This window comes from Pieris napi, chromosome 5, assembly GCF_905475465.1.
Source record: "Pieris napi chromosome 5, ilPieNapi1.2, whole genome shotgun sequence".
Taxonomy (NCBI): domain Eukaryota; kingdom Metazoa; phylum Arthropoda; class Insecta; order Lepidoptera; family Pieridae; genus Pieris; species Pieris napi.
The window spans coordinates 8,882,101-8,905,718 of NC_062238.1; the positions used below are offsets into that span (position 1 = coordinate 8,882,101).

Genomic DNA, 23,618 nt, shown 5'->3' on the forward strand with positions numbered 1-23,618 from the left:
GACTCTTTCTGTCAAATTGGGTCTGCGCTATGATGGAAAGAGAGATGGATAATTTAGTTAAAACCGGGCAATTAACGTAAATAGGGGGTTATGTTATTGATCAGCATATATTGCAACGCTACTGGCGTGCATAATTAACATTACATTTTATATTATTAGTAATCGAGACCAAGAATGAAGTAAGAAAGAGAGGAGAAGAGAAGAGGCGACGCGCTTGATGTCGTGTTTCAGGAGGTATTTCGTACTGTAATTGACTTCCGTATTACGCTAAAATCATTTAAAATAATGATTAAACTTCAAATGCTTGTAACCAAACAAAATTATCGCAAACACGACACCGATCTTTTGTGTAACATTTTCACACTCCGTACCTTGAATTTAACACGCTGCCGTAAGACACGTGGTCAGACTGATGAATTACCCATATAAAGATTTATCTCTATAATATATGTATTTTTAAATAAATATAATATAAGTTAGTGTTATACGACTTTATGTAATCATCGAAACAATAGACGAAGATATTTATAGAAATTAATTATTTTAATGATAAGTGTATTCGAAAAAAAACAGTAGATATGAAAAATTGAAGTCGTTTAAAAGGAATTTATTTGAAACTATTATGAGTGATTAAGTCATTTCTACATAGGTAGATTCGTAAATATTCCTTACTAACGCTAACTACAATAATTGTTTATTCAAGCCTCGGCAACTCGGCGTCTTGGTCGCGTTCGGTGACCAAATATTCATATACTAGCCTAACCTTACCTAACCTAACCTAACCTAACCGATCTAAATAATATTTGTTTTTTTGGACAGCTCCGACCTAAATAATAATTGTTTATTCAAGCTTCGGCAAATAGGCGTCTTGGTCGCCTTCGGCGACCAATATATTCATATACTAACCTAACCTAACCTTTTTTTTTTTTTTATGAAGGAGGTTAAAATGCACAATTGCAGGCCCGCGGGCGTATGCAGTCGCTACCGCGGGGACTGTGGGGATGGTTATCTCTTATCCCTCTGCTAACCAGAGGTGAGAAACCCGACCCACTAAAAATTCCTCCATATCACCTGCAGTGCCAGATACATCCATTCTGAATGAATGACATCTGGCACCGCATTGAATTCCCCGGGGGTCGCACAAGGCATTCAACCCAAACCTAACCTAACCTAACCTAACCTAACCTAACCAATCTAAATAATATTTGTTTTTTTGGACAGCGCCGACTTAAATAATAATTGTTTATTCAAGCCTCGGCAACTCGGCGTCTTGGTCGCTTTCGGTTACCAAATATTCATATTATACCCTAACCTAACCAATCTAAATAATATTTGTTTTTTTGGACAGCGCCGACCTAAATAATAATTGTTTATTCAAGCCTCGGCAACTCGGCGTCTTGGTCGCCTCCGGCGACCAAATATTCATATACTAACCTAACCTAACCTAACCAATCTAAATAATATTTGTTTTTTTGGACAGCGCCGACCTAAATAATAATTGTTTATTCAAGCCTCGGCAACTCGGCGTCTTGGTCGCCTTCGGTGACCAAATATTCATATACTAGCCTAACCTAACCTAACCTAACCTAACTTAACCGATCTAAATAATATTTGTTTTTTTGGACAGCTCCGACCTAAATAATAATTGTTTATTCAAGCCTCGGCAACTCGGCGTCTTGGTCGCCTTCGACGACCAAATATTCATATACTAACCTAACCTAACCAATCTAAATAATATTTGTTTTTTTGGACAGCTCCGACCTAAATAATAATTGTTTATTCAAGCCTCGGCAACTCGGCGTCTTGGTCGCCTTCGGCGACCAAATATTCATATACTAGCCTAACCTAACCTAACCTAACCTAACCAATCTAAATAATATTTGTTTTTTTGGACAGCTCCGACCTAAATAATAATTGTTTATTCAAGCCTCGGCAACTCGGCGTCTTGGTCGCTTTCGGTTACCAAATATTCATATTATACCCTAACCTAACCAATCTAAATAATATTTGTTTTTTTGGACAGCGCCGACCTAAATAATAATTGTTTATTCAAGCCTCGGCAACTCGGCGTCTTGGTCGCCTTCGGTGAACAAATATTCATATTATACCCTAACCTAACCAATCTATATAATATTTGTTTTTTTGGACAGCGCCGACCTAAATAATAATTGTTTATTCAAGCCTCGGCAACTCGGCGTCTTGGTCGCCTTCGACGACCAAATATTCATATACTAACCTAACCTAACCAATCTAAATAATATTTGTTTTTTTGGACAGCTCCGACCTAAACAATAATTGTTTATTCAAGCCTCGGCAACTCGGCGTCTTGGTCGCCTTCGGCCTCCAAAAATTCATATACTAACCTAACCTAACCAATCTAAATAATATTTGTTTTTTTGGACTGCGCCGACCAAAATAATAATTGTTTATTCAAGCCTCGGCAACTCGGCGTCTTGGTCGCCTTCGACGACCAAATATTCATATACTAACCTAACCTAACCAATCTAAATAATATTTGTTTTTTTGGACAGCTCCGACCTAAATATAATTGTTTATTCAAGCCTCGGCAACTCGGCGTCTTGGTCGCCTTCGGCCTCCAAATATTCATATACAAACCTAACCTAACCTAACCTAACCTAACCTAACCTAACCAATCTAAATAATATTTGTTTTTTTGGACAGCGCCGACCTAAATAATAATTGTTTATTCAAGCCTCGGCAACTCGGCGTCTTGGTCGCCTTCGGTGACCAAATATTCATATTATACCCTAACCTAACCTAACCTAACCTAACCAATCTAAATAATATTTGTTTTTTTGGACAGCGCCGACCTAAATAATAATTGTTTATTCAAGCCTCGGCAACTCGGCGTCTTGGTCGCCTTCGGTGACCAAATATTCATATACTTTTTTTTTTTTTTTTTATGAAGGAGGTTAAAATGCACAATTGCAGGCCCGCGGGCGTATGCAGTCGCTACCGCGGGGACTGTGGGGATAGTTATCTCTTATCCCTCTGCTAACCAGAGGGGAGAAACCCGACCCACTAAAAATTCCTCCTAGGCCCTCCATATCACCTGCAGTGCCAGACACATCCATTCTGAATGAATGACATCTGGCACCGCATTGAATTCCCCGGGGGTCGCACAAGGCATTCAACCCAGGGAAAAAGGAATGTTGAATTACTTAACCACTTGTAATTGCCATCCTCACACAGGAGTATCGATATAGTTGGGTGCCCACTGCACACTATAGAATCTCAACTGTGCCCACTATGTACGGTTTAAACACTCGCCCGGCACCGTACAGCCCTACCAAAGGCCGAGAATAAATATAAATTTACACTCGGACCGGGAATCGAACCCGGAACCTCACACCCACCACGGTCACATACAAAGCCGCTTGGCTATGAGGCCCTTAAAAAGGAATGTTGAATTACTTAACCACTTGTAATTGCCATCCTCACACAGGAGTATCGATATAGTTGGGTGCCCACTGCACACTATAGAATCTCAACTGTGCCCACTATGTACGGTTTAAACACTCGCCCGGCACCGTACAGCCCTACCAAAGGCCGAGAATAAATATAAATTTACACTCGGACCGGGAATCGAACCCGGAACCTCACACCCACCACGGTCACATACAAAGCCGCTTGGCTATGAGGCCCTTAAATATTCATATACTAGCCTAACCTAACCTAACCTAACCTAACCTAACTTAACCGATCTAAATAATATTTGTTTTTTTGGACAGCTCCGACCTAAATAATAATTGTTTATTCAAGCCTCGGCAACTCGGCGTCTTGGTCGCCTTCGACGACCAAATATTCATATACTAACCTAACCTAACCAATCTAAATAATATTTGTTTTTTTGGACAGCTCCGACCTTAATAATAATTGTTTATTCAAGCCTCGGCAACTCGGCGTCTTGGTCGCCTTCGGTGAACAAATATTCATATTATACCCTAACCTAACCAATCTATATAATATTTGTTTTTTTTGGACAGCGCCGACCTAAATAATAATTGTTTATTCAAGCCTCGGCAACTCGGCGTCTTGGTCGCCTTCGACGACCAAATATTCATATACTAACCTAACCTAACCAATCTAAATAATATTTGTTTTTTTGGACAGCTCCGACCTAAACAATAATTGTTTATTCAAGCCTCGGCAACTCGGCGTCTTGGTCGCCTTCGGCCTCCAAAAATTCATATACTAACCTAACCTAACCAATCTAAATAATATTTGTTTTTTTGGACTGCGCCGACCTAAATAATAATTGTTTATTCAAGCCTCGGCAACTCGGCGTCTTGGTCGCCTTCGACGACCAAATATTCATATACTAGCCTAACCTAACCTAACCTAACCTAACCAATCTAAATAATATTTGTTTTTTTGGACAGCTCCGACCTAAATAATAATTGTTTATTCAAGCCTCGGCAACTCGGCGTCTTGGTCGCGTTCGGTGACCAAATATTCATATACTAGCCTAACCTAACCTAACCCAACCTAACCTAACCAATCTAAATAATATTTGTTTTTTTGGACAGCTCCGACCTAAATAATAATTGTTTATTCAAGCCTCGGCAACTCGGCGTCTTGGTCGCCTTCGGTGAACAAATATTCATATTATACCCTAACCTAACCTAACCTAACCTAACCAATCTATATAATATTTGTTTTTTTGGACAGCGCCGACCTAAATAATAATTGTTTATTCAAGCCTCGGCAACTCGGCGTCTTGGTCGCCTTCGACGACCAAATATTCATATACTAACCTAACCTAACCAATCTAAATAATATTTGTTTTTTTGGACAGCTCCGACCTAAACAATAATTGTTTATTCAAGCCTCGGCAACTCGGCGTCTTGGTCGCCTTCGGCCTCCAAAAATTCATATACTAACCTAACCTAACCAATCTAAATAATATTTGTTTTTTTGGACTGCGCCGACCTAAATAATAATTGTTTATTCAAGCCTCGGCAACTCGGCGTCTTGGTCGCCTTCGACGACCAAATATTCATATACTAACCTAACCTAACCAATCTAAATAATATTTGTTTTTTTTTTTGGACAGCTCCGACCTAAATATAATTGTTTATTCAAGCCTCGGCAACTCGGCGTCTTGGTCGCCTTCGGCCTCCAAATATTCATATACAAACCTAACCTAACCTAACCTAACCTAACCTAACCTAACCTAGTGGGATGCAGGACGGAGGAGGAAAGGAATAAAATCAAAGAAAAATTAGGGGAAGAAATGATGGTGAAGGACACCTTAAATAAAAACCCGTTAATTAAAATTAAAAATCTCCTGTACTGCAACACGACAGAAGACATTACCCGGGCCATCAAAAACCAAAACAAAAATGTGACTGCACACCTGGAGGAACGGGACCTAGATATAATAGAAAAGTACAGGAGGAAGGCAAGGAACCCTCTGGAGAGCCACGTGGTCCTACAGGTCACGCCTAAACTCTGGCAAGCTCTAACATTGGCTGGCAGGATACACGTGGACCTGCAGAGGGTTTGGGTAGAGGACCAATCCCCTCTGGTCCAATGTACTATGTGTCTGGGGTACGGACATACCCGAAGACATTGTAAAAAGGAGACCGAGGTGTTCAGCCACTGTGGAGGAGCCCATATGAGGGCGGATTGCCAGATCCACAAGGATGGAAAGCCTCCCAGCTGCATAAACTGCAAAGACACTAAGGGAAGAAACGCGGAGCACGGAGCCTTCAGCCAGAGCTGTCCAACCCGGCAGGGGTGGGACAAGGCGGCGAGGCTAAGCTACGCGTATTGTTAAAAAAGCCGAGGGCACCAACAATATTACCGGCTTTCTCCTGGCACAAGCGAACCTTAGAAAAAAGAGAATCGCGATCCAGGAGTTTATAAAAGAAGCGGGCGGTAGAAACGTTAAAATAGCACTACTCCAGGAACCGTACATAGGGGCCAGTAAACAGATGGCAGAAAGCCCTATGTACAGAGTAGTGCAGTGCGTACCCACTGGAGAGAAACCGGTGAAGGCGGCGATACTTGTTTTCGACGAACACATAGAAGTCCTTCAAGACAAGTCACTTATCACGGAAAACATAGTGGCTGCCGTCCTGAGAACGGACCAGTGGGAAATAGGGGTAGTTTCAGTGTACTTCGAAGGCGATGAACCCATCGAACCATACCTCGAACAACTAGGAAGCTTCACGAAAAAACTTAAAACCAAGATGGTATTGATTGGAGGGGACGTGAATGCATGGAGTGAATGGTGGGGGAGCCGAAACGAAGACACACGAGGAAAGGAACTACGAGGGTTCCTTGACGAAGAAGGGCTGAGCATCCTAAATTGTGGCAACACACCCACCTTCGACACCGTAAGAGGGGGCCGTAGATACACGAGTGCAGTAGACATCACAGTATGCACAACGGCCCTCCTCAGTAAGGTAACGAGATGGTGGGTTGATACTTCTATCACAAGCTCAGACCATAACACGATTTTTATGACTACAGCCCTTCAAAAACCCCAAACGCACAACCTACCGAAGACAACCCGCAAATTCAATACGAAAAACGCAGACTGGGAGGAATTTAGAGACAAGATAAACATGGAATTGACACATCTAGGACTGGACATAGAAACAATAAAAGAAGTAGACACCAAGGCCAGGGTCAACAGCATAGTAATGGATTATACCAAGTCAATAATAAAAGCCGCCGAGAAACATATCCCCAAAGTGAAACAAAGGAAGAAAAGCTTCGACCCACCCTGGTGGAACAAGGAAATAGAGGCCCTGAAGAAGGATATGACAAGGAAAAAGAAAAGGATCTCATACGCAGCTCCCAGGAGGAGAGAGTGCGTAGTAAATACCTACCTGGAGGCAAAAAAGACCTACGAGGAAGAGATCGAAAGGGCTCAAAAGGAAGGGTGGAAAAAACTCTGCACGAAGCAAGAAGGGGAAAGCTTATGGGACAGGATATATAAAATAATAAGAAAGGCGGAAGGGATCAGGGAAGACACCACGCTAATAGAGAAGGGCATTTCGTTGAACTCCGAAGAATCGGTGCAGCTGCTGGCACGGAAATTCTTCCCGCCTGATAATTGCGAGATGGATGATGACATCCATCAAAGAATGAGAAAAACGGTTGAGGAAATGACCAGCAGCTTGCAGGGAAGTAGTGCTGATGAAGTGCCAATCACAATGGCGGAGCTCATCAGTACTGCTAGAAGTTTCAATCCGAGGAAGGCCCCGGGAGCTGAAGGACTCACTGCGGATATCTGCTGCGCAGCTATCACGGCGAACCCGGAGGTTCCCTTGGCCATCTTCAACAAATGCCTCGAAGTGGGATGCTTCCCTGATCTATGGAAGGAAGCCACGATAGTTATACTGAGGAAGCCAGGAAAGGAGGACTACACGGCCGCCAAATCCTATCGTCCAATAGGCCTCCTGCCAGTCATGGGGAAGATACTCGAAAAGGTAATAATCAACAGAATAAGACATAGCCTACTCCCCAGGATGAGCAGGAGACAATACGGATTCATGCCAGGAAAAAGCACGGAGGATGCCCTCTACGATATCCTTACGAAAGCGAGAAACCACATCGGAAACAAAGAAATAGTGTTGATGGTGTCGCTAGATATCGAGGGGGCTTTCGACAACGCATGGTGGCCGGCGATCAAGTATCAACTGGCAAAGAAGGAGTGTCCCAAGCAACTTAGGCTGGTAGTGGAAGACTACTTTAAAGGCAGGAAGGTGGTGGTCCGCTACGCAAACAGAGAGAATGTGAGGCAACCTGAAAAGGGATGCATTCAGGGCTCGATTAGCGGGCCCACCTACTGGAACATCTTGCTCGACCCACTACTGGTCGAACTAGAAGAGGATGGGACATACGCACAAGCTTTCGCAGACGATGTTGTGCTGATGTTCAGCGGAACGGACACGCACTCCATCGAAAACCGAGCAAACGTTGCCCTCGAGTATGTGAGGAAGTGGGGTATCGAGAACAAGCTCAACTTCGCGCCACAAAAAACCAAAGCAATGGTCCTGACGCGAAGGTTGAAGTTCGATACTCCAAGAATAAGAATGAATGGACAAGACATAGTAATGGAAAAGGAGATTAAATTACTGGGGTTGACGATAGACGATGGGCTAACGTTTAACAAGCATGTGCAAAATGTCACGAGAAAGGCGGCAGACATACATAAAAAGGTAGCAAGAATGGCGAAGCTGGAATGGGGAATGACGGGAGACATGGTACACCAGGTATACCAAGCCGTCATAGAGCCGATAGTGACTTACGCGTCGGCAGCCTGGGCACCGACAGTTAAGAAACTGTGTACAAGGAAAAAACTGGAGACGGTGCAGAGGGCTTTCGCACAAAAAATAGCGAAGACGTACAGGACGGCATCGCTAAATTCCGCGACGCTATTGGCGGGGATACTGCCCCTCGACCTCAGGGTGGAAGAAGCCGCCGCGATGTTTGAGGCCAGAAGGGGGTCGTCTCCGTTCATACGCGAAGGAGACCGGATTGAGCGAGCCGTACCTGCGTTAGAACAACCTCATCCCGCGGAAAAACCGGATATTAGCTTCGCCATCACAACTGACCCTGGCCTAATACAAAATGACAGCACTACGGCTATATACACAGACGGAAGTAAGACGAAGAAAGGAGTAGGTGCCGCCTGGTCCAAATGGGAGAGTGGAAGTGAAAAGAAATGGAAGAAGATAAAGATGGCCCCTTACTGCACCGTATACCAAGCAGAGCTGGCAGCTCTCGTTGGTGCAGTAAGGGAGGCGATGACAGTGGGTACTGACGTGAATATCTGCAGCGACTCGCGGTCTTCGCTCGAGGCGATTGCGGGCGGGCGCTCTCGAAACCCCCGAGTAGTCGAGATCCGCAGACACCTGGTGGAGAGCCGAAAAAAGGGCCAAAATATAAGACTCCACTGGGTGAAAGCGCACGTCGGCACGGAGGGGAATGAGAGGGCGGACGAACTTGCGAGAGCCGCTGCGGAGACCTCGAAGGTCAGAGCAGCCCACGTAGAGTACCCACTGTCATACATTAGAAAAGAAGTGAGAAGGAAAACGATCGAGGAATGGGACCGGCGGTACAAGGAAGGGATAACAGGGGGAATAACAAAACTGTTCCTAAAGAACGTAGCAGTTGCGCAGAAGCAAATAAGAGAGAGAAGATTCAGTCCTGGGATGGCACAGGTCCTCACAGGCCATGGGCCCTTTGCCGAGTACCTGTGCCGTTTCAGGCTGAAAGAAAAACCGGACTGCGAATGTGAGAGTGGGGTGGAACAATCCATCCCACACCTACTTTTGGAGTGCCCCATTTTTGCCTCCTCCAGATGCGACCTGGAACAGATGACAGGCATGTCGCTTAGTCTTCAGGGACTGCCCGACATGCTAGTCTGTAACAGATCGCACCTGGAGGATTTTTGCCAAAAAATTACCAAAAGAACAGCTAAGTTCAATGAGAGTAAGGCCGGGGCGGGGACCGCGAGGCGGCCGGCGCCCACTTGCCAATGAGTATTATAAGAATACTCACGGAAAAGTAAAAGCCGCCCGCGTCGCGGGCCCCGTCTCTGGATAGGAATGTGTTGAAAATAATTAATGTAAGGATATAGATAAAAGTAGGAAAATAAGAGACTGACTGTGATAGAAATGTAAAGATAAATAGAAAGTAAGGAGATAGATATAAGTAGGAAAATAAAAAGTGTAACCGGAACTATGATATTGAGGTGTAAAATCCTAATAAAGAATAAAGCTGTGTTGTACATTATTTAGAGGAAGGATGATAGAAATGATGGAAGTTTAGCTTAGACAACGACCCTGTGCGATAAAGTAGCCGGGGAAGGTAGGCCTATTAGGTGCAAAAAAAAAAAAACCTAACCTAACCTAACCAATCTAAATAATATTTGTTTTTTTGGACAGCTCCGACCTAAATAATAATTGTTTATTCAAGCCTCGGCAACTCGGCGTCTTGGTCGCCTTCGGCCTCCAAAAATTCATATACTAACCTAACCTAACCAATCTAAATAATATTTGTTTTTTTGGACTGCGCCGACCTAAATAATAATTGTTTATTCAAGCCTCGGCAACTCGGCGTCTTGGTCGCCTTCGACGACCAAATATTCATATACTAACCTAACCTAACCAATCTAAATAATATTTGTTTTTTTGGACAGCTCCTACCTAAATAATAATTGTTTATTCAAGCCTCGGCAACTCGGCGTCTTGGTCGCCTTCGACGACCAAATATTCATATACTAACCTAACCTAACCTAACCTAACCTAACCTAACCAATCTAAATAATATTTGTTTTTTTGGACAGCGCCGACCTAAATAATAATTGTTTATTCAAGCCTCGGCAAATAGGCGTCTTGGTCGCCTTCGGTGACCAAATATTCATATTGTACCCTAACCTAACCAATCTAAATAATATTTGTTTTTTTGGACAGCTACGACCTAAATAATAATTGTTTATTCAAGCCTCGGCAACTCGGCGTCTTGGTCGCCTCCGGCGACCAAATATTCATATACTAACCTAACCTAACCTAACCAATCTAAATAATATTTGTTTTTTTGGACAGCGCCGACCTAAATAATAATTGTTTATTCAAGCCTCGGCAACTCGGCGTCTTGGTCGCCTTTGGTGACCAAATATTCATATACTAGCCTAACCTAACCTAACCTAACCTAACCGATCTAAATAATATTTGTTTTTTTGGACAGCTCCGACCTAAATAATAATTGTTTATTCAAGCCTCGGCAACTCGGCGTCTTGGTCGCCTTCGACGACCAAATATTCATATACTAACCTAACCTAACCAATCTAAATAATATTTGTTTTTTTGGACAGCTCCTACCTAAATAATAATTGTTTATTCAAGCCTCGGCAACTCGGCGTCTTGGTCGCCTTCGACGACCAAATATTCATATACTAACCTAACCTAACCAATCTAAATAATATTTGTTTTTTTGGACAGCTCCGACCTAAATAATAATTGTTTATTCAAGCCTCGGCAACTCGGCGTCTTGGTCGCCTTCGGCCTCCAAAAATTCATATACTAACCTAACCTAACCAATCTAAATAATATTTGTTTTTTTGGACTGCGCCGACCTAAATAATAATTGTTTATTCAAGCCTCGGCAACTCGGCGTCTTGGTCGCCTTCGACGACCAAATATTCATATACTAACCTAACCTAACCAATCTAAATAATATTTGTTTTTTTGGACAGCTCCGACCTAAATAATAATTGTTTATTCAAGCCTCGGCAACTCGGCATCTTGGTCGCCTTCGACGACCAAATATTCATATACTAACCTAACCTAACCTAACCTAACCAATCTAAATAATATTTGTTTTTTTGGACAGCGCCGACCTAAATAATAATTGTTTATTCAAGCCTCGGCAACTCGGCGTCTTGGTCGCCTCCGGCGACCAAATATTCATATACTAACCTAACCTAACCTAACCTAACCTAACCTAACCTAACCTAACCTAACCTAACCTAACCTAACCTAACCAATCTAAATAATATTTGTTTTTTTGGACAGCGCCGACCTAAATAATAATTGTTTATTCAAGCCTCGGCAACTCGGCGTCTTGGTCGCCTTCGGCCTCCAAAAATTCATATACTAACCTAACCTAACCAATCTAAATAATATTTGTTTTTTTGGACTGCGCCGACCTAAATAATAATTGTTTATTCAAGCCTCGGCAACTCGGCGTCTTGGTCGCCTTCGACGACCAAATATTCATATACTAACCTAACCTAACCAATCTAAATAATATTTGTTTTTTTGGACAGCTCCGACCTAAATAATAATTGTTTATTCAAGCCTCGGCAACTCGGCGTCTTGGTCGCCTTCGACGACCAAATATTCATATACTAACCTAACCTAACCTAACCTAACCAATCTAAATAATATTTGTTTTTTTGGACAGCGCCGACCTAAATAATAATTGTTTATTCAAGCCTCGGCAACTCGGCGTCTTGGTCGCCTTCGACGACCAAATATTCATATACTAACCTAACCTAACCTAACCTAACCTAACCTAACCTAACCTAACCTAACCTAACCTAACCAAAAAAAAGCTAAGTGTACAAGCCCAGCTAAAAACGATCCAACGCAAGTTTGCCCAAAAGATTATAGGATCATACAGGACGGTGTCATACGAGGCAGCCACAGTACTGGCTGGACTGCTCCCACTCGATCTTAGACTCAAAAAAGCTGCAGCGCTTTATGAAACCAGAAAACATGGCACGCTTCCGGAGCTTAAAGACATAGAAGTCGAAAAGAAGGTTCCATATACCGAAGGCCCACACCCAGCCAAAGCTCTGAGAACAGGCTACACACCGCTTCATACGGAGGAAGAGATAGCAGCTATTGAAACTGAGACCAAGATTTTCACAGACGGCAGTAAAATAGAAGGAAAGACCGGCGCGGCGGTAGTATTGATAGATGACGGTGAGAATAAAACTAAAAAGTACAAACTTGGAAACCACTGCTCGGTGTATCAGGCGGAGCTGCTCGCAATAAACTCAGCACTGGAGGTACTCGGAAAATCGGGAAAAAGGCAAGCCGCCATTCTAAGCGACTCAAGGTCGGCTCTAGAGGCGATAACCAGCACGAGAACCAAAAACCGACTCGCCCACGAAGCAAGGAACAAGATTGAGAGCTGTAGAGAGGCAGGCCAAGAAGTCCAACTATACTGGGTTAAAGCACATGCAGGACTCCAGGGAAATGAAGCTGCAGACACGGCTGCAAAAGAAGCAGCCCTTAACCTCAAATGCAAACCACACTACAACACCTGCCCCATATCGTATGTAAAACGTCTACTCAGAGAAAAGTCCAAGGCGGAGTGGCAAACACGATATCAGAACTCAAAAATGCATCTGTCACAAAGATCTTCTTCTCATCACCGGAGCAAGCGTACAGGGCTTTCAAGAATGGCAGACTTACTAATAAGCTAACGCAGATGCTCACGGGGCATGGCGGGTTCTCCGAATACCTGCATAGGTTTAAGTGTAAGGGGGACCCGACGTGCCCTTGTGACCAACAAAGCACCCAAGACGTAAGACACTGTCTTCTTGAGTGTCCGCGCCACGCCCTAGCAAGGCTGGACCTCGAACAAGTTATCGGAACGGGTAAAATAACGATGGAGGACTTGTCGCAAGTAATGAACAATGCAGAACTTAGACGCCATTTTGAAAATTATGCGACAAAAATAGTCACAACATTACTTAAAGAAAATAAGAGTAAATTAAGCTAAACAAGAATGTAAATATTTTAGTTAGTAATCATAGTATATAAAAATTGTAAATTGAAATTCTGTTAGAATCGTTCATCAAAAGTGTAAATGTACAAACCACGTTGCAGCATTATATAATTATTATCATTATTTAAGCACCAAAACACGCATGTGAAATAAATGTTTCTCCTATGTAGTTGTAGATGTTATTGTTGTATACTTTAACTAAAAATAAATAATAACAATTATAATTGATACTCATCAAACGACCCCTGCGACAGACCCATAAAATATTAGAATAGAAGTTAAAGTATAGAATAATAAAATGTTGTAAAAGTTATGAATTAAAATAGACTACAATTCGTTGAAATCCTCAATAAAGAACCTAATTTTTCTGTAGTTTTACTCATAGGAGCTTAGATGCACAACGACCCCGGCGATAAAGTAGCCGGGGGAGGTAGGCCTTACTAGGGTCTCGTATATTTTTAATTAAAAAACCTAACCTAACCAATCTAAATAATATTTGTTTTTTTGGACAGCGCCGACCTAAATAATAATTGTTTATTCAAGCCTCGGCAACTCGGCGTCTTGGTCGCCTTCGGCCTCCAAAAATTCATATACTAACCTAACCTAACCAATCTAAATAATATTTGTTTTTTTGGACTGCGCCGACCTAAATAATAATTGTTTATTCAAGCCTCGGCAACTCGGCGTCTTGGTCGCCTTCGACGACCAAATATTCATATACTAACCTAACCTAACCAATCTAAATAATATTTGTTTTTTTGGACAGCTCCGACCTAAATAATAATTGTTTATTCAAGCCTCGGCAACTCGGCGTCTTGGTCGCCTTCGGCCTCCAAAAATTCATATACTAACCTAACCTAACCAATCTAAATAATATTTGTTTTTTTGTCTGCGCCGACCTAAATAATAATTGTTTATTCAAGCCTCGGCAACTCGGCGTCTTGGTCGCCTTCGACGACCAAATATTCATATACTAACCTAACCTAACCAATCTAAATAATATTTGTTTTTTTGGACAGCTCCGACCTAAATAATAATTGTTTATTCAAGCCTCGGCAACTCGGCGTCTTGGTCGCCTTCGACGACCAAATATTCATATACTAACCTAACCTAACCTAACCTAACCAATCTAAATAATATTTGTTTTTTTGGACAGCGCCGACCTAAATAAAAATTGTTTATTCAAGCCTCGGCAACTCGGCGTCTTGGTCGCCTTCGACGACCAAATATTCATATACTAACCTAACCTAACCAATCTAAATAATATTTGTTTTTTTGGACAGCTCCGACCTAAATAATAATTGTTTATTCAAGCCTCGGCAACTCGGCGTCTTGGTCGCCTTCGACGACCAAATATTCATATACTAACCTAACCTAACCAATCTAAATAATATTTGTTTTTTTGGACAGCTCCGACCTAAATAATAATTGTTTATTCAAGCCTCGGCAACTCGGCGTCTTGGTCGCCTTCGGTGAACAAATATTCATATTATACCCTAACCTAACCAATCTATATAATATTTGTTTTTTTGGACAGCGCCGACCTAAATAATAATTATTTATTCAAGCCTCGGCAACTCGGCGTCTTGGTCGCCTTCGACGACCAAATATTCATATACTAACCTAACCTAACCAATCTAAATAATATTTGTTTTTTTGGACAGCTCCGACCTAAATAATAATTGTTTATTCAAGCCTCGGCAACTCGGCGTCTTGGTCGCCTTCGGCCTCCAAAAATTCATATACTAACCTAACCTAACCAATCTAAATAATATTTGTTTTTTTGGACTGCGCCGACCTAAATAATAATTGTTTATTCAAGCCTCGGCAACTCGGCGTCTTGGTCGCCTTCGACGACCAAATATTCATATACTAACCTAACCTAACCAATCTAAATAATATTTGTTTTTTTGGACAGCTCCGACCTAAATAATAATTGTTTATTCAAGCCTCGGCAACTCGGCGTCTTGGTCGCCTTCGGCCTCCAAAAATTCATATACTAACCTAACCTAACCAATCTAAATAATATTTGTTTTTTTGTCTGCGCCGACCTAAATAATAATTGTTTATTCAAGCCTCGGCAACTCGGCGTCTTGGTCGCCTTCGACGACCAAATATTCATATACTAACCTAACCTAACCAATCTAAATAATATTTGTTTTTTTGGACAGCTCCGACCTAAATAATAATTGTTTATTCAAGCCTCGGCAACTCGGCGTCTTGGTCGCCTTCGACGACCAAATATTCATATACTAACCTAACCTAACCAATCTAAATAATATTTGTTTTTTTGGACAGCTCCGACCTAAATAATAATTGTTTATTCAAGCCTCGGCAACTCGGCGTCTTGGTCGCCTTCGACGACCAAATATTCATATACTAACCTAACCTAACCTAACCTAACCAATCTAAATAATATTTGTTTTTTTGGACAGCGCCGACCTAAATAATAATTGTTTATTCAAGCCTCGGCAACTCGGCGTCTTGGTCGCCTCCGGCGACCAAATATTCATATACTAACCTAACCTAACCTAACCTAACCTAACCTAACCTTTTTTTTTTTTTTTTTTTTATCCTGGGGAAACCCGATTACGGGCGCCCGCGCCTGGGCAAATTGTTAAATGGCGCGGGGAGTGTGGGGGTCAAGGTCTTAAAGTGATGACCCCATACCCACTAAAACCACCAGGGCCCACTGTTCGCTATGGGACGAGGGCGGGTAACAGCTAGGCCTTTTCACCGCGCCCCGTCCAGCGAATGCCGCTTACGCGACTCTCATAATAAGTTTATATTTATATACATATACACACACATAATTACAATTTTAAGAGGACTCCACATGGACTTCCCGGGCCCTCTCGGCTTGCTCTTTACACCGCATTACCACGCCACAGTATGTGGATAAAACTGTCCACTTCTCTAAATCGGCCACAGCCTTCTTTATTATTGTAGAAAGGCTCAGATCTGTCCCAAAGGCTGCAACCAGGTTGCGCCTTTCTTCCGCCCACGCCGGACAAGCCGCTAATGTGTGTGCGGCATCGTCAACAAGTTCCTGGCAATGGTGACACGCAGAGGTCAGTTCCCGTCTGATGCGGTGGAGGTATTTGCCAAAACAGCCGTGTCCTGATATGACCTGCACCAGACGAAAAGTCAAAGGACCACGCTTCTTCTCCAGCCACTCGTTCAGGACGGGCAAGATCGCATTTACCGTATTCCGTCCCATTTGTGCACCTTCCAACTCGGCCCTCCAATCTAGTATCACGCGCTGGCCGGCGTCCAGCCGCCAGGAGCGTATGGTCTCAGTGGCTGGTTCAGTTCCCGCTTCGCGTGCATCAGCCCTGCGCCAATAGACGTCAGCCAGAGCGGTAGCTTCGAGGTGCCAGGGCGCGGAACCTGCGATCAAACACACGGCATCGTATGACACCGTGCGATACGCCCGCGCAACCCTGATCATTATTGATTTTTGGGCTCGCCTGAGAATTTGTTTGTTTTGCCGGGACAACCTATCAGCCCATACTGGGCACCCGTACAGGGCTTGGGATTTAAGAACGCCGGAAAAGAGTCGGCGACAACCCTCACTCGGCCCGCCTAGATTCGGCATAATCCGGCTGAGAGCCAATGACGTGGCGGTGAGCTTCGGGGCAAGTGCCGCGAAGTGCGATCGAAATGTCCACCGGGAATCTAGTACCAGGCCCAAATACTTCAAGGACTTTCCTACCTCAATGGACACTCCTGCAACGACGATGTGCGCTCCCGCTGGAGGCGCTCGCCTTGGGCCGTGGAAACAGATCGCTTCGGACTTCTCCAGTGCGACACGCAGGCCGAGGTGTCTTATCTGCGCCACGACTTGAGCTACCCCAGCAGTCACTCGACGACTCGCCTCGACGTAGGTACCGCCAGATGCCACAACCAAGGTATCATCGGCGTAACAGATCACCCGAACACCTAAGGGCAACGATGCTTGAAGAACACCATTATAGCCCATGTTCCACAGCAGAGGCCCGAGAACGGAACCCTGTGGCACACCGCATGTGACTCGGTAGCCTCTCCAAGCATCCCTACCAGGAAACACAATTTTACGATTAAGGAGGTAAGACTCTACAAGCCTTTGGAGATATAATGGTATTCCATGATGCACTAAACCTCGCAGAATAGCCTCGTGAGGAATGGTGTTGAAGGCGTTGGCAATGTCAAGGGATACCGCTATTGCAACACCACCCTGTTCCGTGGTCTCCTCGCTTATTTCTCGGACCTCTGCGATTGCGTCCACAGTTGACCGCGAACGCCGGAATCCAAACTGGGCACTGTGCAGATCTGGTCCGATAGTTTCCAGGTGTGTATTTATCCTTTTGGCCATAATCCGCTCTAGGATTTTGCCACTCTCATCCAGCAATACAATTGGGCGGTAAGCAGAGGGGGATGTTTCTGCTTTGCCGGGTTTCTTAATCAGCACTAATTTCCCAGTCTTCCAGGCTGAAGGAAACTCTCCCCTCTGCATTATCCGCGTCAACAAGCCGCAGAACCGCCACGCCATTTCTTCGTCTTTAAGGGCGAGAGCCCACACCTTGCCATGAAGGCCATCAGGGCCTGGGGCTGTGTTCTTAGCCACGATCCTTGCCAATGCTGCATCTAATTCTTCGCGTGTCACGCGCATTGACTCTTCGCTTGGAATCGAGTAGTTCGCTAGTGTAGGTGTGCACGCATTTCCACACGGAAATAAAGTGGCTACCACTGAGTCAAGAAGCGAAGGTTGCATGCTAGACGTCAGTGGCGGCGCCCAGGGTCGCAATTTGCTCATTACAAGTCGAAAGGGGCGGCCCCAGGGGTCGTCTTGTAACGTATTAAGGAACTCATTCCAAGCCGTTTCTTTGGACTCCGCTATTGCTACCCTTAGGTTCCTTTTGGCAGCCTGGTAATCTACGTATAGCCGTTCCTCTTCCTCTTGACTACGACGTGCTTGTGGTCGGCGCCTATACCGCGTAAATATCCTTCGCGACCTCACACAGAACGATCGAAGAACAGCCAGTTCGTCGGACCACCAGTAAACCTTATTCCTCGGCCTCAAGATTCGTACGCGGCTCATTGACACATCTGAAAGGTCCGCTAACGCTTTCGTATGCCACCGAACTTCATTTTCTATATCAGTATTCCTAATCGGGCCAGAACACCAAGACTTAACTATTGTCGCCTCTTCAAACACGACTCTATCCAACGACCTCAGCGACCATTTATTGCCGATTTCAGACGGAATGAGATTTTGTCCAGCTGGAGTGATACAGGACAATGGTAGGATTCGAAATTGGATATATCTATGATCCGACAATGTTTCTACCTTTGTCATAACCTCCCAATCTTCCACGCGACGAGCAAGACAGGAACTCGCAAAAGTGACATCAACGATGGAGCCTCCCGCTCTGCGTACGCACGTATGCTCGGAGCCTTTATTTAGCACTGTCAGATTATACATTGCGGCCCATCGTAACAGGGCCTGTCCTCGTCCACGGTCATCCAGCGTCCCCCACGCAGCCGACTTCGCGTTAAAGTCACCGGCGACGATTACCTCGTGGGGGCGGGCCCAATCGACCAGTGCGCCTATCTCGACTAGGAACCGCTCGAACTCCATGAGCGTCTTGTTTGGAGAACAGTAGGCGCTTATTACGACAAGATTCTCTGAGACTCGGACGGCGACACAGCCGCGACCCTTTCGGTGCGGTCCTGAAAGTGCCACCCGGTCATTGTCGAGTATAACGGCCGCCAGGCCTTCCCTATCCACAAACCAATTTTGTCTTTGAGATACGGTCCTCAAGTCTGAGATGTACGGTTCAGACATTATGGCGACATTGATGGACCACTGTGCCATACTTTGTGTCAGGAGATCCTGGGCATTGGCACAGTGGTTAAGGTTACCTTGGAGGAATCGAAGGGTTGTGCTAGGCATTCACGCTTCCATCTAAGTGCATTGGTTCCCCGTCCGGTGGGGGAGACTCGGTCGGAACGTTGTTGTGCCGCGGCCTCTCTCTTCTTGCAACTTTGGCGCTAGGGGCCGGACATTTAGCACTCCCCAGCCGATGGTCAGCCTTTCGGCCCGCTTCTTGGCAAAGGACGCACATGAGTTTGCCCACGCAAGTCGCGGCCCTGTGACCTGGTTGTGCGCAGCGGTAGCAGAGACCGCTACGATCTGTACCAAATGTGCACCTGCTGGCTACGTGCCCGTTTTGAAGGCACCGGTAACACCTTATCTCTCTCCGCTCCAGAATGGTGACCCTAGCTGCGACCCAGCCTATGAGAAGTCGACCCTTAGAAATTTGTTTAGCCGCAAGGATCGGACAACGGACCCAGGCCCCAAACAAACCAGTACTGTCCGGCCGCACCTCACTCACCGTTATTAGCTCCCGGTTACAGCCACCCTTCTCCGCTATAGCTATTTTGATATCATCTGACGTGACTGAGTCATCAAGGCCAGCCACTCGAACCTCGGCACACTTTTCAGGTCGCGACACGTTCACCCCGCTAGGACAGACATCCTTCAATTTCCTGGCTAGGGCATCGGCCTTGTCTCCACTATGTGATCCAGGTAGCTCTAGGATCACCGCTCCCGTCACCGCCCGCTTAAACTTGACGGCTTCAATGCCCAGATCACTCAAACAAATTTTTTCCTTTGCCTCCCGTAGTACGGAGGCGTAAGACATATCCTGTTCCTTCTCGGTGATCGTGAGTACAACGGCCGTAGATCTTGGGGCCTTCAGCTTTACTCGTGGCCGTTGAACGGTCGTAGCTGCGGGCTTTACGATGCTAGCGGTTGGGGTATCCTTGCTAGTTGCGTTCCCCTTCTTGGCCTGTTTGCGCTTCCTGGTCACTGTTTTCCACTCCTGCTCGCCAGTGGCCTCCAGGTTGCTCTGGGTTGGTGGAATCTGCGCACTTAGGGCATCGGGTGCATTGTTAGCATCAAGTGCCCGCATTTTCTTTCCTTTCCTAGGTTTCCGCTTCTGCTCTAGCGAGTCTCCTCCTATGCTCTTTGGCGTAGAGTCTCCAGTTGGAATCGGATCCGCTGCTAATGGTGGTCGAATTTTTGGTTCCGCATTTAGGCGAGGCTCCAGGTTGGCGAGTCTCGCACTAAGACATTCGCCCATTTGTCTCATTAAACGACCTTCGAGCTCGGCCAAAAGTTGTGGTAGCTGCGGAGATGGTGAGGATTTCCGTGGTTGCTCTTTATGCACCGGTTTCCTGGAACACTCTTGGATCAGGGTTCTCAACTCAGCCATTTCTTTTTGAAGTGCTTCCACCTGTCCACGAAGCCTCTCATTTTCGTTTCGGAGAGCCCTCGTCTCGTCACTGACTGTACGGTCAGCTAGCTCTTCGGCGTCTCTGCGAATTGAGGTTACCGCCTGTTTAAGCGCTGCCACAAAGGTGCCCTTTAGGTTGCTCGAATTTCGGGCGACTTTATCCACGGCGGCGAGGCTGGCCTCAATCCTCACCTTTGGGTCAGCGAGCCGTTCCGTTTGCGCTATGCTACTTATTTTTGTTGGGGGACTGGGAGTCGCCTCTAGCAATTCCGCTTCAGTCCTCTTCTCCCGTTCTACTCGTTGGAGTTTAGTTAAGGCAGCCCGGGACTTTCTCGTCGAGTGAGGGGTTCCAGTGTCGCTAGAACTACATTCCGCCTTCCTTCTTTTCCGACGAAAGAATCGCGCCGGTCGTCCTTGTACATGTGGTGAGTTGATGGAGGCATACGACGCGTCAGCGCTGAGCATCTCACAACTCGTCTCCAGACTGGCCTCCATCATTTGTCGTCCCATATTTGTTTCAATATCAGTAATAGCCTCAACTTCTCGGTCTACTGTGATGTTATTTGGACTCGATGAGGGTAGTGGAGTTCGCACCAAGACCACTCTACACTCTTTGAGAGGGACAGGCGTACTCCGGTTGGACATCTCGCTCTCATCCCTTTCATTCTCCTTCACATCTTCACATCCTACACCTCTCTCCTCCTTCTCTTTCTCATGAGTTTTGCCCCCCCCCAGAGTACGGTGGGGCTTAGCCATGGCATCGCCATGGGTGGGATTTAACCCACCTGGGGTAGTTAAACGTGTATTAAAACTCATGCTTGCTTTTATTTAAACAGGGGTCGCTCCCCTGTGGCCCTCTTAAAGACCCATGTACCACAGCCGAGAGCCCAAGCTGTAGCGAGTCCTCGCCGTCACTCCGGAGGGATCCGGGGACGCGTTTTTTGGCGCTAGGCATTGACCTGCCCGCCAACGACCTCAATTCCTCATAAAGAGGGGATTAGGTGTCCGACGCCACGCTCATCAGCGCCGAACGTTAGGGGATTTTTGTATCAAGGTTTCCTTCCTCTTATTGCCCAATAAGGCCTCTCCTCCAATCGTGCGTCGAGCGTCCTCCACCATACGCTGACCATATCACCAAAGAATGCTGTTTTGCCCCCCAGAAAACAGAACATACATACATCTACACAGCATCTCGCATGTTTCTTGAGAAAGAAAGAGTCGAGAGCAGCCAAGGCCCAGGTCAAAGCAAAGGTCCCTCAGCCTCACCTTTGAGATCAGGTGATCTCTCCAGCTTGCCAGGGACTAGCGGACTCATCTCCGCTGGGCGCTGATGCCCTCTCCAGAGACTGGCCTCCAAGATGAGGCCAGCCTGTATAAACTCCTTATTTGCTTCCCCTTTACGACGGCATTGCTGCGGTCGCTCCAGGTACTGGGCCCCCCCGGCACGACAAGCCTAGGAGCCGTGGGTAAATCCATCCGCGGAGGGGGGGAACCTAACCTAACCTAACCTAACCTAACCTAACCTAACCTAACCTAACCTAACCAATCTAAATAATATTTGTTTTTTTGGACAGCGCCGACCTAAATAATAATTGTTTATTCAAGCCTCGGCAACTCGGCGTCTTGGTCGCCTTCGGCCTCCAAAAATTCATATACTAACCTAACCTAACCAATCTAAATAATATTTGTTTTTTTGGACTGCGCCGACCTAAATAATAATTGTTTATTCAAGCCTCGGCAACTCGGCGTCTTGGTCGCCTTCGACGACCAAATATTCATATACTAACCTAACCTAACCTAACCTAACCTAACCTAACCTAACCTAACCTAACCTAACCAATCACAGATTGGCGGCCATTTTGACCGCCATCTTGGATATTTTAAAAACTACATAACTCGGAAAATACTTAACCGATTTTAACAAGCGACGTATCAAATAAAAGGGCACAGAGAGCCCAATCGATCTGGGATATAGAGACGGCTCTACATAGAGTCGAAAAAATAATTTTGTAAAAACCGACTCAGAACTAGCATAAGTTGACGGCTGCCACCCTATTGGGGACAGACCCTAGGTTAAGTTAAGAAATTTGACAACGTGACGGCTGCCACCCTATTGGGACAGACCTTAATTTTAAGCTAAATAATAATAATTGTAAAAACTCCAAAAGTGCATTGTATTATTGACTTATATTTATTGAATAATTTAAACTATTGACATAACTTCCCCCTATTGGGAATTGTTTTTATATACTGTCAGTTGTAAAAAGTGACGACTATCACCCTTTTGGGGATAGACCCACTGACTTAATTATTATAAACTATTACATAAGAACAACCACCCTATTGGTGGCCTTATTAGTTTAAGTTCTAGTTTAAGATTACACCAGACAAACGCACTATTGGCGGTCGTTTAGATACTGTAATAGAATTGTTACTGTAAAATAAAACGGACGTGAAGCCTTATTGGGCCACAAAATAAAACAAGACAACTATTATTACAAATTGTTTAAATATTACTGTATATAAGACAGCCGCCCTATAGGCGACCTTATTAGTTTATAAGTAAAAAAAAAAAAAAAATCTACATCTATCTGGAAACTAAAATAATAGCCTACCTAAATATATCACTTACCTGAAACTCACCTCAAATCCAAAATCCCCCAAATAAAAATGTTCGCATTAAGAACACCCACAAAACCTCGCACCTCCACGACACCAGACATAAATCTGGAGAAGACTTCTACTGTAGCGAGCGGAACACAAGTACCAAGAGAAAGCAAAGTTAGGAAGAGCATAGACCAGTGGGAGGGGACAACTGCAGAAGAGGAAGAAAGAGGGAAAGGTAAAGAATGTAAAGAGTATAAGAGTCGCACCACGGAAGCATTGGCGCAAAGACAGAGCGTAAGCAAACATTTGAGTATGTCAAGAAATATAAAGGGAGAAATAAAAACAGCGATCACGGAGGCAGTCAAAAAATTATATGAACTTGTAAAGGAAACTGAAGCTGAACTCAAAAGAGAGGAATTACCAATAAACAAAACCTATAACATAGAC

At 44.9% G+C, this 23,618-nt stretch overlaps 1 protein-coding gene across 1 annotated transcript in view; it reads right to left on the reverse strand.

The window, feature by feature from the left end:
- Positions 1-23,618, reverse strand: part of LOC125049431 (trypsin-3-like) — a 102,105-nt gene that overhangs the window by 6,520 nt on the left and 71,967 nt on the right. The window lies entirely within an intron of this gene.